Source organism: Durio zibethinus, chromosome 12, assembly GCF_047325235.1.
Source record: "Durio zibethinus cultivar Kanyao isolate XHJ-2024 chromosome 12, ASM4732523v1, whole genome shotgun sequence".
NCBI lineage: Eukaryota > Viridiplantae > Streptophyta > Magnoliopsida > Malvales > Malvaceae > Durio > Durio zibethinus.
In genome coordinates this window covers 21,104,083-21,123,075 of record NC_143173.1, presented here as the reverse complement: position 1 = coordinate 21,123,075, position 18,993 = coordinate 21,104,083, and positions in this window count along the sequence as shown.

Sequence of the window (18,993 nt, the reverse complement as noted above, 5' to 3'; positions counted from 1 at the left end):
TTTCACTCTAAAGTGTCTTTCGATGAGATACATATTCATTTTCGTTTTTCAGTGTCGTAAGCCTGCGATTTCCAGTTTTCTAGCAAACTGGGAAATTCTTAAAAAATGCTTCTAAAATGATTCCAATTCTTCTTCTGAAAGAATGGAAAAGAATCCATTTATTAATCTTCTAAGTGATGTCAGATCGAAAATCTTAATCTCCTCTGTACTATTTATCACAATGACTCCTCTTCTGTACTAAGCTAGTGACTGTATTGTTGATCTGTCTTGAAATTTAAGACGGGGAAAGACAAGTCTAGTGTTTCCATCACTTGAAAATCCTGGATGTTAAATGGAACTAACTGGATTCCCCGTGTTCAACGAGCAAATCAGAAGCAAGCTGCTTTTACTTATTATATGCTCTGGTTGTCTGCACTACAGGCCTTTTGAAGTTGTTTTTCTGTATTTTTATCATTTCCCTTCTAGTTTTATGAAGTTTTCTAGAGATGCTTCATCTTTCTTTGATTAATTTCTAGAGATGTTTTGTTATTGATCATTCTAATATTTTATTATTTGATTTTGTATACAAAGGCGCGAATCATTTTCCTTTTTCATTTGGGAAATAAAAATGAAAATAGCAAAAACGCCAAACAAATATAATCCAAGTAATAAGTTGAAACAAGAGAAACTTTCTCGGTTTTTAAGCTATTGTTTTCTTCCTGGTATGCCTTTGTTAATGTATTGGTTTCAGCTGGCTTATCTGGAAATGAATTAATTTTGTAAAACATTGTAATTCCGTTCCCAGACAACAGATTGAATCTCTTTTAGGGCCAGAATTGGCATTACCTTGTACAAATACTGTAAAACTAGTATTTGCTTTGAATTAGGCTTGATTCGTGTATTTGCTTTGCATAAGAACAACCAACGAATGTTTATGTTGTGGCGTCTGTAACTCGTTGAAGGGAGATTAGGCGCAATCTATATAATTGCTCTATTTGTTCTGTGTAAGTGCAACCAACTTTTTTCTTTGATTAATTTCTTCCTAACATTCTTCCATGTATATTTAGAGATTGTGCATGGCACTTCCTCTTTCACCTTGCTTCCTGGTTGACTGCCTGATAACGATTCATTTTCCTTTGGATTTTGTCAGGCTTAATAGATGTTTTGGCTATTTACATTTTTATTTGTAGAAAAATTGCTATGAAGCAAAAGTTAAAAAGCAGTATCTTAATTGACTTAAAATGTACAAATAGTTAAAATGCAACTCCAGTTATAACGTATTTAGTCTCTATAAAGGTTAAACTATGATTTTTGTCATCAACAAAATGGTTTGTGTAGGAGAATTTAAAGCATGATAACATAATACGATATGAAAATAATATAAAAAAATATATATATCATTTAAAATTTTAGCAAAATTCATACATGGATATGATAAAAAAAAAAATGTTGTGTTAGACATACCAACATGAATTTTGTCATAATAATTTTTATATTTGACATATATTTGATATAAAATAGATAGAGATTAATACACTAATTGTTAGGTTTAATTTTGTGTATAATCATTAAAAAATTTTATTATTTGGTTTTGGAAATAAAAAATGCAAATAGCAAAAGCACAAAACAAATATAGCAAAGTAATCAGAACAAGAGAATTTTTTTGGGGTCTATGCTTTATTTTCTAGTTGGCATATATATGTAAATGAATGAGTTTCAGCTGGCCCAACTGAAAATGAACTAATGTTGTTTTTCATTTTAATTCAGTTCCCAAACAAGAGAGGCCAACTCTTTAGTGGTCGTGGATGTCACTCTTTGATGTCCAGAATTGGCATTACTTTATAAAAATGACAAGATTTTGATTGAATGATAACACAATGTGTATTAGCAGTTGAAAAATCTGTGACTAATTTTTTAATAGAGAAATTATTATATATATTAGTGGTGAAGTTTTAGATTTAAAGATTAATAGGATTATAGATATCTATGTTAAAAAAATTATTTAAAAAAGGTGAGATATGTATTGGTTCTAGGCTTGTTAAAAAATTTTACTAGCAGTATATTAAATAAAATTTTTTTAAATATCATATAAAGAAAAATTTAGTAACCATTTTAAAAACTTCTTGTAAGCTTAAGCATTTTTTTTTATCAAAATAAATTAATATTATTATTTTCTAAATTTTTATTATCTTGATATAGTACATTGGTAATAAAAATTATAAATATTTTTTTTGCCAACATAACGTAAAAAGAATTTTAGATAAAATTAAGAATGTCAATTTTATCTATATCTAATGAGAAACTTGATTTTTTTTATTCGAATAGAAATGTGGATAAGTATTATATTGTGGATATGGGGATGAGGATAGGAATGTGTATGATTTTAAATTTTTATTAAATATGAGAATGAGGACGGATAATATAGTAGTTGTTCCGTATTTGTACCATATATATATTTATATATATTTAGTAAATATATTTTTTATTAAATACTATAAATTATTATTTTATATTAATTAGAATTAATATATTTTTATTAAAAAGATATGTATTTATATATATTTATAAAAAATTACCTAAATATACAAAATAAAAACTAAAAAAAAAGTTAAAAATATAAATTTTATTTTTTATTTTTTTCAAAAGCTATAGGTATGAAGATTATCCATACTAATTAAATACTGTAAGGATAATGATATAGATAAATTTAAAATATTTGTTGAGTATAGATACAGGGATAGGTATAATATAAAAATTCAGAGATGTGGATAAGGAATGCTCTACTTTATCTATATGCTATACATTGACATCTTTAGATAAAATATTCTATTTTCATGATTAGTATTGCACAAAAAAATATGGTAGATACGTAAAATTGCACCAAAAATAAAAAAAAGAGTGATAAATATGAAACCTTAGTATAGTACATTGGTTAATTTTATTCTTTTCTCTATTTTCTATAAATATAATTTAATAGAAGGTATGTTAATTTCTTAATTTCATTTGTAGAATTTAAAATATTTACTATTAATGTATATATTATTTTTTTTCATTAACAAATAGTACTATATCAACTTATTAAAGCATACTCAGGACTAGTGAAAAGTTATTAAGAGAAAACTAGGTTGAAATTAGGAAGGATTAATTGTAATTAGATATCTATATTACTATAAAAACTTATGAATGAGTTCCATGTCACAAGTTAAGTGACACTAACTCAATTAGAGAAATTACAAAAAAAAAAAGTAATAATAAAAAATAAATTAATAAGGATATATTACTTTTCTTGAAAATATAATTTAAAATATTTTTCTCTAAATTTTAAAACTACATGTTTTAGTTATTTTTACTTTTTCTCTCATTTATATTTTTAGATATATAATATTTTAATATTTATATAAATAATAAAATTATTTATCATTTCACCCACATAGTGGGAATGCAATGATCTTTTTTTTTTTTTTTTTAATATTATCAATAATATTATCAACAAATTTCCATTACTAAAGCTATTGTCCCATAAAAATATTATCAACAAATTAAATTTAAAATTTCGTCACTAATTCTTATTAGTGACGCAATTTTCATTGATAATGTGCATTTTATTATGTTTCTTTTCAAATTAACAATTAAATTCCATTGCTCATGCCAATTTTTGTCTATAATATGTCCTTTATTTCATACAAAATACTTTTTTTAGCTAAAAAACCAAAAGGATGAATCCTTACGGCAAAAAAAAAAAAAGATCCTTTTAGCTTTGCAGCCAAAGAAAGCATTTTATGTGAAAAGTTTTGCTTTTAAAATATATTAAAAATAAATCAAATATCATTACTCTATTCCAATACAGTGTTTTCCAAATTGTGACTTTCAATACTGTTTGTCAAAATTACTCTCTTTTAGTATTGTTGTAGAAAACTTGGACTTTGATAAGGGACTAGTTTGTCCACTAGTCATTCCATAAAGTCTCACATCTTCATTTGCAAAACATTTTTCACTAGATGTTGACATTTTGGATTTAAGTTTTGTATTTTCAATGGCAACAGCAACAGTAGTATTGAATGGATTTGAAATTGAATTTAAAACATATGCATTTGTAGTTGTAGCTACAATTGCAATTGTAGATACAAAACAAAATATTAGCTGAAGCAAATGCAGATGCACAACTAGATTTGGATGCAAAAGTAAAAGCTCCAGCACAAGCACCATAAGTACTAGTAAAATCAGTAGCATGGTTACTTAGATCATATGCAGTTTTAGTAGGATTTTACAGTAGTTGATGCATCGTTGTCCATGTTTTGGTCTCCAAATATGAGCACATTAGAATCTTATTGGTATGGAAAGAAAAATAAAGTTGAGCTGTTAGGTTATGATTTGTGTATTTAATTAGAGTTGGCAAAGGGTTGGGTCGGAACAGGTTTTTGCTTGCCCTGAATCTAATCCGACTTTATATTCATCAAACCTGAACCTAATCTGACCCGAAAAAAATTTTTTTTTATACCCGTCTTAAAATTAATAAAATATTATTTTTTAAATATAAATATTAAATATATAAATATATAAAAAAATTAAATAAATAATTAAAAAATAATTTTTTATATAATATCGGGTCAGGTTTGCCTAAAACCCAAACCTTGACCTAACTCTGATTTTTTTTTCTAGCTTTACCCGACCCGAAACTTGATTTAAAAAAAAAAATTGACCCTATGAGGTCGGATCGGGTCGAACCTGCTGGTCAGGTCGAAACCTGCTGGAGAAGGGTTAGGTTACCAACCCTATATTTACTAGTACAATGTTCAAAATAATAGAAAAATAAAATAGTATGAAATTACTTCTTTACCTCTCATAAGACAAACTCTTTTGTTTTGGCCTGTTTGATAACATAGTTTATATATAATTATCATGCCTTTCATCGAAAAAGTTATTAAATTGTTATGCTTATTTTTCTTGGGCTCATCATGATACTTTCTTCTACTACTTTTGGGTTTGCATGGCATCCTTCTAAACTTTGGGGGTAAAATATTTTTTTCTATCCTTGGTTACTTATCCAAACCCAAATTTATTTTATATCCACCATCTCCATTAAATGCAACTACACATTGTGATACTATATATATATATATATATTTCAAGACTTTTACAATATTAAGACCAATCACACCACTCCACCTAGAACATTTTTTTTCTTCTTCCTAATTCTTTCTATCATGTTCTTTCTTATGTCTTCAAATAAAAAAATCACTAATTTTTTTCTTGCATCTAACAATGTCCTATTAAATGCTTCACATAAGTTGCTATCAACCAACTCACATTTAGAGTCTGTGTTAAAGAATGCTCTACACCATTGCTAAGGTATGGCTTTTATTATGTCGGTTGCTATAGTTTCATCTTTTTCTTAAATTTCCTCATATTTTCTTTAAATTGTCTGATTGTTGAGAACTTAGTAATTGTCCAAAAAGCCCATTTCATCTCCTTTCCCTTATGTTCCCTTTCAGCCTAATTTACATATACATGCCTAGCATAAAATCTGTGCTTAGTATCTGGAAGCAACTGTGAAATTGCATTATCAAAGCCTTACAAGTTATATGAAAATAATTAGTAATTAGTTTAACTATTAAGTATATAATTTATTCTCAATTAGTATGTAAATATTTACTTTTTGTTAATATGTCATGATTATTCAGCTTATTCCATTTTTCAAAGGCATAATGTCTGATTTCAACAAATCAATAAATCATTTCCATGAAGCTTTGCATTCCACTTCCACCAATGCCTAAGCCACTGAAAACATTTGATTATTTTCATCTCTACCAACAACACATAGTAATTTACCCTTTGTCAAGCTTTTTAGCCAATAGCTATCTAATTTCAAAAGGGGTTACAACCAATATCCAAACCTTTTTTAAGTACTTGGAAACATGTATAGTACTTTTTAAATACAAGTGAAGTTGATAATGGCTTATGAACTTGCATTTTTACTATGTTGCCTACATTAGTTTCTCTGATTACATCAGTATAATCTTGCAAAAGTCTAAACTTATCCTTATAATTGATAACCACTTTTTAGCCACTTCTTTTTTAGCCCTTCTTATTATACTAATATTCACCCTTATATCAAATTCTTTCATAATTAACTCTTGTACTTTTGCATTTTTAATGAAAGAATCTTTTACCAAATCTATTTGTGTACAACTCAACCAATATAGCTTGACTCATCCTTGAGTTTTTAAAAACCTTGTTGTATTCATGAGTGTTATTATAAGTCTTCGCTTGAAAAGACTTCAACTTTTTATCATAAGCTGCATAAATTATCTAAAGACATTATTTTGTAGCACACTTGCCTCAAACAAAATTCTTATAGTTCTTAGCCCAAATGATACCCTTATTTATCCTAATAGAAAGTAAAGACATAGCATATTTAAATTGTTTTGCATTCTCAAACAACATGCCTAACTCAATGTAAAGGGTTTTTATATTTGGATCATACACTTGAAACTTACTTTTCATCCTAATAGCATCATCAACGATTTCCTCCTCATCACTAACAGGGTCACCATACTCATTAGAGTCATAGTATTCACTCTGATATCTTTCATCAGTGTCATCAATATTGCTTTCAACTAGTGAGATTGAATATGGTTTCATTTTGTTGTTATTATCAACTCCATCTTTTTATTTATAGAGATTAAATCGTAAGGTTGTGACTCCTTGATTGTATTGTTTCAATCAATGATTTCTTCTTTTAATAAAAAAGATACTTTTGTGAATCATTAAAATTATATTAATTCATTTGAATGATTATTGTTTTCATACCAAAAGAAATCATTTTTAGCGTTTTATAAATTTATTATTTTTCAACTAGAGCAATCAACTACTCACATAAGGTAGTCGACTACCTTTTTGTATTTTTATTTATGAAACACTTCAAAAAGTAAGGAAGTCAACTATTGCCTTATGGCAGTAGATTTCTCTAAATTTCAAAATCCTCAAAACTTAAAGCAATCAATAGAACAATCAATTCCTTTGATAAGTTTTATATCGAGAGTTTGGTACATTTCTGGAATTCATAGCATTCAATTCCTTTAGTATAGGCAGTCGACTGCTCTTTAGGTATGAACATGGCAATCGATTGCTTTTGCTAAAGTAATTGACTACTCTTATAGTATGTCATCTTTCATTGATTCTTTAAGTCTAGAATCCATCCTATTGGTCATAGAACATTTCCTTAAACTATATAGGTACTTTTATATGATTTCTCTTATGATTAAGTCTTTACTTAATGAAATTATTTTCATATTTTGAAAATATTTCTAACATTCTCCCATCTATTTTCAAAATAAAACAAACTTCAATATTTTAAAAAATTTTATGTATAGTGAAGATATCATATTTAAATGATTTCAAAATCTACAATAATTTAGAGATAAAATTATTTTTTATCATTTTATCGTTTTTTTCTATTTCTGTTCTTTTATTTAAAATTATTTGTTATAAAAGTCTTTACTTAATGAAATTATTTTCATATTTTGAAAATATTTCTAACATTCTCCCATCTATTTTCAAAATAAAACAAACTTCAATATTTTAAAAAATTTTATGTATAGTGAAGATATCATATTTAAATGATTTCAAAATCTACAATAATTTAGAGATAAAATTATTTTTTATCATTTTATCATTTTTTTTCTATTTCTTTTCTTTTATTTAAAATTATTTGTTATAAAAGCTTGTACCCTTAATTTTTTGTAAGAAGAAAATTAAGAGTTTATTTTCATCTCAGGCCATTTCAATATTTGCAACAAAAATTATAAAATAATTTATGATATTAAAGTTACTGGAGATAAAAATAATAATATTAACAAGTTTTACAAATATTAATGGTCAAATGTGATTTATTTCTAGTAAAAAAATTGTTTTTTAATTTTTTGGTGACTAAAATAAAATTTGTTGGAAAGTTAATTGATCCAATGATGTAATTTATCATTTTTAATAATCAAATTATTTTTAATAAAATATATGCTACGTCAATAATATCAATAATATCAATCATGTGACATATTAAATGATATAGTTATGTAATGTAAAATTTATCAGACACGTGACATTGTTGTATTAGTCATAAACTTTAGTGACCAAAACATAGGATAAAAACAACAAACCAAGACAAGAACATTGGACTTTAGGGGAATTCAAACAGGGCAGGGTAGGCTGCATAAAAAGAAAAAAAGGTGTAAGGTTGGCTAGGTGGTAAACTAATTATCGCAAAACGGAAGGCTTTTTCACACAGAATATATTTACATTGTTGTTGGGGGCAATAGAATGCCATCAAGCATAGACTTCTTCGTGTGGATTATTTTCCTTAAGAGATACAATCTCCTCTTATATATATATATATATGTGTATGTATGTACATATGTATGTATGTATTTATGGCGGGTGGCGTGGCAATAGGGCATTGGCTGAAGTTCAAGTCACCAAGTTTTAGGATAGTTCACATTTGTGTATTGTGTATATCTATATATATATAAGATTGGTTTAACTGCTTGTAAAATTTAAATTCAAGTTTTGTTGTTAATAATTGTTTAATGGATAATTTATAAATTTAATATATAAATTTTTTTTGAGGTCTATATAGTTTACTTTGATCTTGGAATGGAGAAATTATCTCTCCTCTTCTTAAATTTTTTTTACAAAAAATTAATTATTATTTAGAATATACAAAATTTGAGTTTGAATAATAATATTCTTTCCTATATAAAAAAAAAATCATAGTATGAAAATTTTTTTTATTAAGTAATAAAGAGTTTTTGAGTTTTACTTAGTACATTCTTTTCTGGTGTCGATTCAAAAAATTTTATCTACTCATGAACTAATGAATTTATAAAAAATTATATTCTCATAATCTCTCAACAAATTTAAATTCAGGCAACAGAAGAATTTAAACTAAAAATAAAACTAAAAAAATAAAATTTAGTGTTTAATCTTTGGATACAAAATTTGCTTTTTCAATTAAGTCTCAATTTACAATTCAAAACTCATTTTGATACCGAAAAATTTCTTAGATAAAATAAAGTGTTTATATCTAAATATAAAAACGAGACATAAAATGAAATATATACAAAAATAATACGATTTAAAATTTTAAAAAATAAAAATTAGTTTAAAAAAACAAAAAAAGGGTTTTATGACAAATTTATTATTGTGTTTTACACATGTTAAACATGAGATAAATAGACAAAATATATGAATTAATAAATTTAAATATAATGAGTCATTGAACTCTTTATTAAAAATATTTTCGAAATAGTAAAATATGTTTAGTTAAATATGATATTTAACTAAGAAAATGAAAAATAAAATATTAATGAAGCTTGGAACGAGTTTTGAAAGCATGGAAGAGCTAATTTGCATGAGTTCAAGCTAGGGCATTCATATGTCCTTACATAGGTATTTGGATGCTTTCTGTTTGATAATTCTAGCTGGGGCATTCGAATTCCCATACATTGGTATTCAAATGCTGATTTATTGTTTGGGAGAAAATCACTAGGACATTTGAATAGGTTGTTGGGTTAAAAGCCTTTAATCCAATCACACCAACGGAAGCGAAATCAAACAATAAATCAAACACATAAGGGACAACAATTTAACGTGGTTCGGTTCAACTGACCTACATCCACGGATGAGAAACAAGATCCATTAGTTGTAGAGAACTACAAACTTACATCAAATCATCAACCTCACTCAACAATCAATACTCATAAGACACTCTAAATCTCCTCTAATCCTATGGAGTATTCTCAACCCAAACAAACACAAACCCAAACCCTTGTGCACCCTTTCAACATAACCAAACATATACCCATATGCTCTCATACATCATACCTATGTGGACCCTCTCAGTCTCTTCTAGTCCACTCACAAACAAACATACACACTCATAAGACGTAGAGCCCTAATACTCGTATAGGGTGTCTATCCCACAAAATCCTACAGCTCTCTTACATCTTTTTCTCATACCAAACCCTGTAGAGACTTCACCTATTTTTAACCATATAAACTTGTCCATTAAGAATCTCTGTCCTTTTAGAATTCTTCTCCTGTAAGTCAAACTTGCCTATTAAGAATCTATTTTCTCTTAAATTTTTTTTTTTGCAAGTCAAACTTACCTATTAAGAATCCTCTTTCTTTTAGAATTCTTCTTTTGTAAGTCTTCTTATCCATCAAGTAATATCTAATAAATTTCAAATAAATCTCAAATAAATCTCTTATGGTATTTGAGTCAATATTCTCAACAATCTCCACCTTGACTCAAATTTCATTAATCATATGTCTTCATACTAGACATGCTTGGCTCCACCTGCAATGGAAGTCTCATAATCATCCTCTCTTATATGTCTTCACACTTCATACAAACTGATCTTCAATCCTCAAAACTTAAACTTGAACTCTTCTCTTGAATCGAGCTCCTCTAAGCTTACTTCTTCCTATGTCTTAAACCAAGCTTTTCCCATATCTCAAATTGTCAACTCTTCTCATATCTTGAACCATCGGCTCTTCCCACATCTTGAACATTTGACTCTTCTCACGTTTCGAACTTTAAGCTTTGATACCACTTGTTGGGGATCACCACATCTCTGATACCATTTGTTGGGTTAAAAGCCTCCAATCCAATCACACCAACGGAAGCGAAATTAAATAATAAATCAAACAATAAATCAAACACATAAGGGACAATAATTTAATGTGGTTCGATCCAACTGACCTACATCCACGGATGAGAAACAAGATGCACTAGTTATAGAGAATTACAAACTTACATCAAATCATCAACCTCACTCAACAATCAATACTCATAAGACACTTTAAATCTCCTTTAGTCCTATGGAGTATTCTCAACCCAAACAAACACAAACCCAAACCCTTGTGCACCTTTTCAACATAACCAAACATATACCCATATGCTTTCATACATCATACCTATGTGGACCCTATCAGTCTCCTCTAGTCCACTCACAAACAAACATACATACCCATAAGATGTAGAGCCCTAATACTCCTATGATGTGTCTATCCCACAAAACCTTATAACTCTCTTACATCTTTTTCTCATACCAAACCCTGTAGAGACTTCACCTATTTATAACCATATAAACTTGCCCATTAAAAATCTCTCTCTTCTTAAAATTATTCTCATGTAAGTCAAACTTGCCTATTAAGAATCCATTTCTTTTTAGAATTCTTCTCTTACAAGTCAAACTTACCTATTAAGAATCCTCTTTCTTTTAGAATTCTTATTTTGTAAGTCTTCTTGTCCATCAAGCAATATCTAACAAATTTCAAACAAATCTCAAACAAATCTCTTATGGTATTTGAGTCAATATTACCAACATAAGTAACATATCATCTATAATTACTATAATATAATTAATCATAAATTAGTATTGTGTTTGATCTATCAAAAATTATGTAAAGCTCTCATTTTAAAGTTATGGACTCCTATTTAATTTTTTATTATGATTAATTAATTGTAATATTGTAATAAAAAAAATTATCTATGAAATGATCCTATTTGAATATCCTATAAAAGGCAATAGAATACCAAAAAAGATGATTTTTTGAATTGATCTCTCGTACTCTTTTATATTTAATCTTTCACTATAAAATAAGTAAATAATTATGGTAATAATTATTCATAAAGGGATACATCAAAAATTAATTCATAAAGTGATAGGCCATGTGTATGCAATCATAATGTAATAAGTGATCCAGCGCCTAGAATGGTACGAATGGACTCTCATTTTTTCAAAAGTTTGGCGATTAAAATAAGAATTGCTGAAAGTGAAGTGATCCAACTGTATAATTTACCATTTTTAATAACCAATTTATTTTTTAAAAAAAAATCCTATGTCAATAGCGGCAATAACTCCAATCATTTGGCATGTTAAAAAATATGGTTATGTCATGTGAAAATTATCAGACATGCGACACTGTTGCGTTAGTCATAAACTTTATTGACAAAAAAGGATAAACACAACAAACCAAAAGAAGAACATTGGACTTTCGGGGTATTTTAATCTGCCAGATATGGCAGAATTTAAACAGGGAATGGTAGGCTGCATAAAAAAATTTTAAAAGAAGGGTAGGGTTGGCTAGGTGATAGACGCAAAACAGGAAGCTTTTTCACACAGAATATATTGACATTGTCGCTGGGGCCAATAGGATGCCGTCAAGCATAGACTTCTTCGTGTGGATAATCTTCCACAGGAGATATATATCTTCTTTTATATTTATAATGGGTGGCGTGGCAATAGGGCACTGGCTCAGGTTCAAGTCACCAAATTTGTGGTTAGTTCACATTTGTTGTTGTTTTTTTTTTTATTTTTAATTTTAAAGATTGGTGTAGCTGTTTGTAAAATTTAAATTCAAATTTCGTTGTAAAGAATTTTTTAATGAGTAATTTATAAATTTAATATATAATTTTTTTTGAGGTCTATATAATTTACTTTAATCTTGGAATGGAGAAATTCTCTCTACTCATCTTAAATTTTTTTTACAAAAAAATTAATTATCATTTAGAATATAAAAATTTGAGTTTGAATAATAATATTATTTCCTATATAAAAAAATAAAATATCATAATATGAAATAATTTTTATTTTTTATTAAGCAATAAAATTTTTTTAATTTTATTCAATATATTCTCTTTTTGAATCGATTTACTCTTCACTTAATAAATTTACGAGAAATTATATTTCCATAATCTCCATGCAAATTTAAATTCAAGCAACCAAAGATTTTTTATTTCACCTTTAAGCTATGGTCTGCTGACGTAGGTGCATGGGATCCCATTCTTGCTAATAATCCGGAGCAAAATTCTGAAAAATAGGCAAGCCAATGCAGTATTCCAATAATGAAACTGTGGAGCTGAGAAACAAGCCTATGATTCTGAAGATAAATCAACAGCCTCAAAACTCTACTTTGAAAATAGAGAACGATCTCCAATAAACTTTATCTTCCACAAATTAATAAGTAAAAATCAAAGACCAAAAACCTTCAATTCATCAACCACTTACATTCAAACTTCCTTAATAATATTGCATCACTAAATTCTGCCCCGGAGTAACAATAATTAAGCCGGGGATTCATTTTTTTTTTTGGCATATTCACTTATTATAATGAATATCTACTAAATATTGAGTATTGGCTAGTTGTGAGCTGTGATTGTATCTATATATATATATATATAAATATTTATATTTATATGGGGTAGTGACAATAAATGAAATGGTTAGGAAATTAAAAAAGGTAAATTTAAGAAAAATTTGTTAGATATCAAAAAAAAAAAAAAAATTTTCAAATTATATTATTCGTCAAATCTTTACATTAGCATCCTTCATTGATAAGATGATCGAATTCAACCATATCTTTTCAAATCACAGTTGTTCAATCCAATTATAATGGTAAATCAACTAGAATTTGGTGTAACTGCATCCTTGTTGTTTGTCAATGAAAACTATAGAAGACAGTGGCCACTTGCAGTTGTAAGGTAAGACAACTTAGAGTGATACTGAATACTTCATTCCCAAATGCAGGCCACCCGATGCTTGGAAAAGGTTCAGAACCTTTCAACCTTGGTGCATCAAACTCCGAAACTTAATTAACCAAGCAGGTGACAAGTAGTGCACCATTACTAATCCTGACCAAGAATTTAATCGATGTCTTTTCATCTTTAATTAAATTATTTAGTTTTATTTTTCTCAGCCAACAGTAGAATTTTATTAGACCCAAGAAATCAATACATAATGCTTACTCCATACAGAGGAAAAAGCTTTAGATGTAACATCTCCCAATACACCAAAACAGACCATCTAAAAGTCAATTATAGCCAGCATGAAGAAAAACAAAACAATCATCTCCCATTTTTGTAAGGAATCTACGAAATAATTAGCCTACCTTAAAATGTGAACAAACTCCACCACCCTAACGACTTCTCTTAATCATCAATCTCAGCAAAGATTATTCATTGTTTCCAAAGTCAATAATGCTTATAACACACACAACTAATAGCCATTATAGAATCTGTTGATCAAAGGAAAGATGCAAGCTATCCATTAAATCATTTAGTTCGTTGATGGTGTTTGTGGATGTTAATTAAGGAGAAGTAGTTTAGCAGTTATGTGAAGGGAAGCTTGAACCTGCAATAAGAAAGCACCATAAAAAAACATCGGAGTTGATTTTTTGAGACACGTTTCGCCGTTCAAGTTAGTAAAGTGTCTTTTACCATATATATGAGAGAAAATGACAGTAACATGACTAAGCAGTTAATAGTTGATGGTGAGTCCATGTGAATTTCAAGGAGGTGAAATGTAGGGTTTTGTGAGCTGCATTTAATTATCTCAAACAAGCATAAATTGCATTTAATGAATTCAGACAAGTTGGAGGCTAGTTGGTCTTATTCTGAAGTGATGCTTTGATGAACGTTAATGGAGGTAATTAGCCGAATTCCTCCTTGATGAAGGGTGAGCCCGTTTTGCGACGAGGAGTTTAGATGTCGTCCTTCATGTATGGTGACATAGTAGTCAAGCGTGTGTTGACTTAACGATCATAAAAGTTGACCTCATTGTTGAATAAATAAGTACAACAATTGTAATGATCGCTCTCATACCATTGTTAAGAGTCTATGAAGATGCACTTGATGGGAAGGCATTGTGGCCAGGAACATTGGTTTGGCGAGCTGTGTTGATGACGTGTCCCTGTAAGGCGAGATGTGCTCTTTTGGTGAGCTGTGTTTTATCGAGATATAAAGAACAATAGGTGAGGAAAATTTTGGTGTCAAATATTGACGTAATGTACGTAACAAGTAGGTGTAGTGCATCTAAGGGGTGGGCATTAGGCACGTGGCCTTGTTTTAGAATTGTGCGGCAATGTGAGACTCATAGTGCAATGGGGTTTAATAGTTGTTAAACATAATTAACGGGTTTAAATTGTAAAATCGTACTGGTCCAACAAAGAGGAAAATAAATGTGTCTTTTTTGAAAAAGTGGGTAACTAAGGCATCAATTTTAAATTAAAAATTAATTTGGACCTTTTTATAACCAATTGAAATGATGTTTTAATTAGTATCATTTCAATCATGTTGTTTGGCTTGCTATAAATAGGAGAGATAAAAAATTTTCAGACTCACTTTGCAATTTGCAAGTAAGACAGAATTAGTTATTTGAGTTTTATGATGTTTGTGGGTTTTGCTACTGTTGTCTAGCAAAATTTTTTATGGTAAGTAATCTCTTACGATTTTATTTGTGGTTGTTTGGTTATTATAAGAAAAATAGCATTAAAGAGAAGGATTGTAATTGAGAGCCTGAGTGATGATAAGAGTACTAGGGCACTAGCCACGAATGTTGGTGGTTAAGGTTAAGGTTAAGGTTAAGGGAAGATGGTCAAGATAAGGGTCGAAGGGGTTAAGGGTTTCAAAATAGTGGTGGCAGTGGTTGCAGCATTATAATTAGGAAGGTCAGGGCTCTTGGATATGGAGCTAGTGCACCTGACAATAGCAAGGGTAAAAGGAAAAGAAAAAGGAAGGGGAAGGAGGTGGTGCTGGAGGAGCCGAAGCATTTGGCTTTGGGGGTATGACTACTAGATATTTACCGCTACAATGCAAAATCGACCATTCCAAAGCAAGTCCTGGATCACGTGGTGTTCGACCTAGAAAATTCGATGAACTCTATATCGTTGCTGCTCGAAGGCTTCATCATCAGCTAGATCAGGGCAAATGAAGAGATGGTAGGGTTTTCTCTACACAAATTCTGCCATGAGTTTCACCTATCACTGCACACATTTTTTTAACTTGGTGATGGCTACCTTTAACCTGGTAGTATCGCAAATAGTGCTGAATGCTTAGGCAATCATGGTGACTTACTTCATTTACTGCCACCTAAAGAAGTGGGTTCCCTCAGTGAATGGCGCTATATATACTAAGGGAGATCAATAGATGGTTCTATTACCTCTAAGCGCGTAATTGGCCGTTTGTAGTGGATCTGTCCTTCAATAGCCACCTTATGTATGACGGATTCATAGTGGTTAATACTAAAACGCCTAGCATATGATTCAACTTCAAGATCAAGTGGTTTTATGCCAGCACGCTGACTAGAGAGACTCTAAAACTTGGGAAGGACGAGCAAAAATAGGTGAATGCTCTAAAGGATGCAAAGTTGCCCTGCCAAGAGCTAGCCACTCTTGAGAGCATCCGTGACTACCTCCTCATTCTAAGCAAGGACTAGGTTTTGGTTACCACTATTCAAGAGGTGTTAGACCAGGAAAAAGGGCAGGGTGGAGAGGAAGGGGCACCTAAAGGTAGGGAGAAATTAGATGGTAAAATGTAAGTTGGTTATTTTATGTTGACTTGTGCATTGTGTTATTGTCTTATTGATTAGTGTTGATTGTGGAGCTATTTTGTTGTTGCAGTGAAAAGGGCAACAGTCAAGCCAAAGAAATCTATGGCTCATTAAGGGAGTTTTCCAGTTGGTGGTGTGTAGTAAATGGCAGAAGAGAGACTAGCTGTAGTTGCCCTGTTGGTGTCTAGGGTGTTGGATGATTCCAAGGTAGTAGGGGTAGTAAGAAAGTGCTAGATATAGGGGTGCCTACTTTTGGCATGCCAGATACTGGGGCTGTTATTGAAGGTAATTGTGTTATATTTTGTTTGCTTTATAATATTCTGTTTGAAGTAGAATGCTTAACTGTAGGTGTTTACTTCCTTGTATCCTTAGCTAAAAAGGTTGGCTTCTACGAGTAAGTGAGAATGCTTACCTATAAGTGCAAAGGAGAGAGGCTTTAGGTGAAGGTTCAGCTAGGGCCAACTAGGAGGTATTAATGTGGGAAAGAGATGCCTTAATCGAAGGTCCAGAAACCTTGAACGCTATGCTGCAGAGAAGTGTGAAAGAATTGGAGATCCAGTTGAGAGAGGCCACTAAAAGGAATACTGCCTTGCAGCAATGTTTGAATGCTGTAACTACTCACCTCAAAGAGGTGTTAGAGGGAAATAACAAACTACAAGGTGAACAGATGGTAGCTATGAGGTGCCAATCGGGCAAAAGTGGAGAGACCAAAGTTTGGCATGGGCTCAGTAACTGAAGGAGGAATTGGCTAAGCTGAAGGTAAAGCTAGAAGGGGAGCGTTTTGAGTCCTCTAGGAGATTGGTAAAACAAGAGGTAGAGTGGACCAACGTGTGCCTAGCCATTGGCCAATACAAGTTGTCAGCCATGTATCAAGTTCAACTGCAATTAGGGCCCTTGGACTTAATAGTGGTAGACTTTTCAAAGATAAAGATGCCACTAGGGGACTTCAACGTGGAATACCCTCATGATGTGGCCCAACTGACTTGAATGCCCAACGTGCTATTGTTAAAGACCTTAGACCAACAGTGTTGGGGTTGAGGCTACTTTAGTTGGGCATGAGATTGGCGCCCTTGATTCTGCTACTTTTAACATTACTGATCCTCCCATTGTTCTAGCTCATGCAATGATGGTGATCCAGCCGCTAATGCTCTTTGAAAATTCTTTACATAATCTTTGTATTTTGATTTTTGTTTGTTTTTAGTAAAGTTTTGTATTGATACAATGATGATTAATAAAGATGAAAGTTTTTACAACAATTTTTACCTTGTATTTAATATGTACTGTTTTAATTGTTACACATGTCCAACTTTGTGGGGTAACATGAAGGCAAGGCCTTACGTCGTTGTGTGAGAATGCCAAGTAAAAATATTTCTAGTAACTCAAATTTGCATTATAACTTAGATATCTTGACTTGTTTATGATGACTATTAACTTAGCCTTGTGGCTTTATATAATCCTAACTTTTTTAGTGACTACAAATTTGGCCTTTGTTATTGTTTGTGTCATGGACTATGTGGTTTTTTCACTTATTTGGTTGTTGTCACTAAGTACTTGAGGATATTGGTTTCCTATGAATGCAGAAGTCTGCTCAAATCAAGCTAAGTTTATTTTAGTTTCATGGGAGTACTAAGTAATTTGGGCAGTACATAAGACGAATTTTGTGCTATTGAGAAAGTTCAAATAGCTTTGGACTAAACTTGTTCCTAGATTCTCAAAGAGGCTAAGTAAATTGAACAACTCTATATCATAGTTTTTCTATTTATCAAGAAGGTAGTGCTTCTAAACCTTTCTAACTTATGTAATAATTTATTTATTGTTTGATGAGGTATTGCTGTGATATTTAAGAAACTAAGAGTAAGCCTTGTTAAGGGAAAAGTATAAGATGTAGCATGATAGTACTTAAGTATGATTTCTCATGAAGGAGTAAAATAGCCTTTTCAGAGTGTATGTTTTAAGATTAACAAGTACATGTACCTTGTTACAAGATAGTTTTCTGTTGTGATGTTATTGTCATTTGGTATGATGTCGAAGTCTTATTTTGACGTGTTGGCATAGAAGTCGTAACAAAGGATAGCTGTAGCTTTTAGGGCGTATTGGGTAGGCTGACGTAGAAGCCTCATCGCAAAAGGGATGTAGCGCGCATAGTGTGTTAAGAGTGTTGACATGGGGGCTTTCACCGGAGATAAAGATGACACATGGGGCACGTTGGGCGTATTGGCGTGAGAGCCTTAATGCAAGGTAAGGGTGATGCACGGGGCATTTTTGCATATTGGTATGAGATCCTTAACACGAAAGAGATGTGCCACATGAGGCACGTTGGGCGTGTTGGCAGGAAGTAAGGTTTATGCTTGCCCATATGCTTTAACGAGGACTGAATATGTTATATGAGATGAGTGGAGCAAGGTGATAGAACGCCGTTTTTCTTTCATTAAGATTTCTTATACGTGAGTCTTACAAAGGGATTGGTGAAATCCAAATACATATATAAATAGAATGACTATTTTTGAATAATACAAAGTAACAAGTTGAAATGGTGTGGTAACCTGACAGTAGGTACTGCTAAAGATAATACTTCTTCAGGTGGACAACATTCCATGTCCTCAGTATGGGATTGACCTCCATGTAT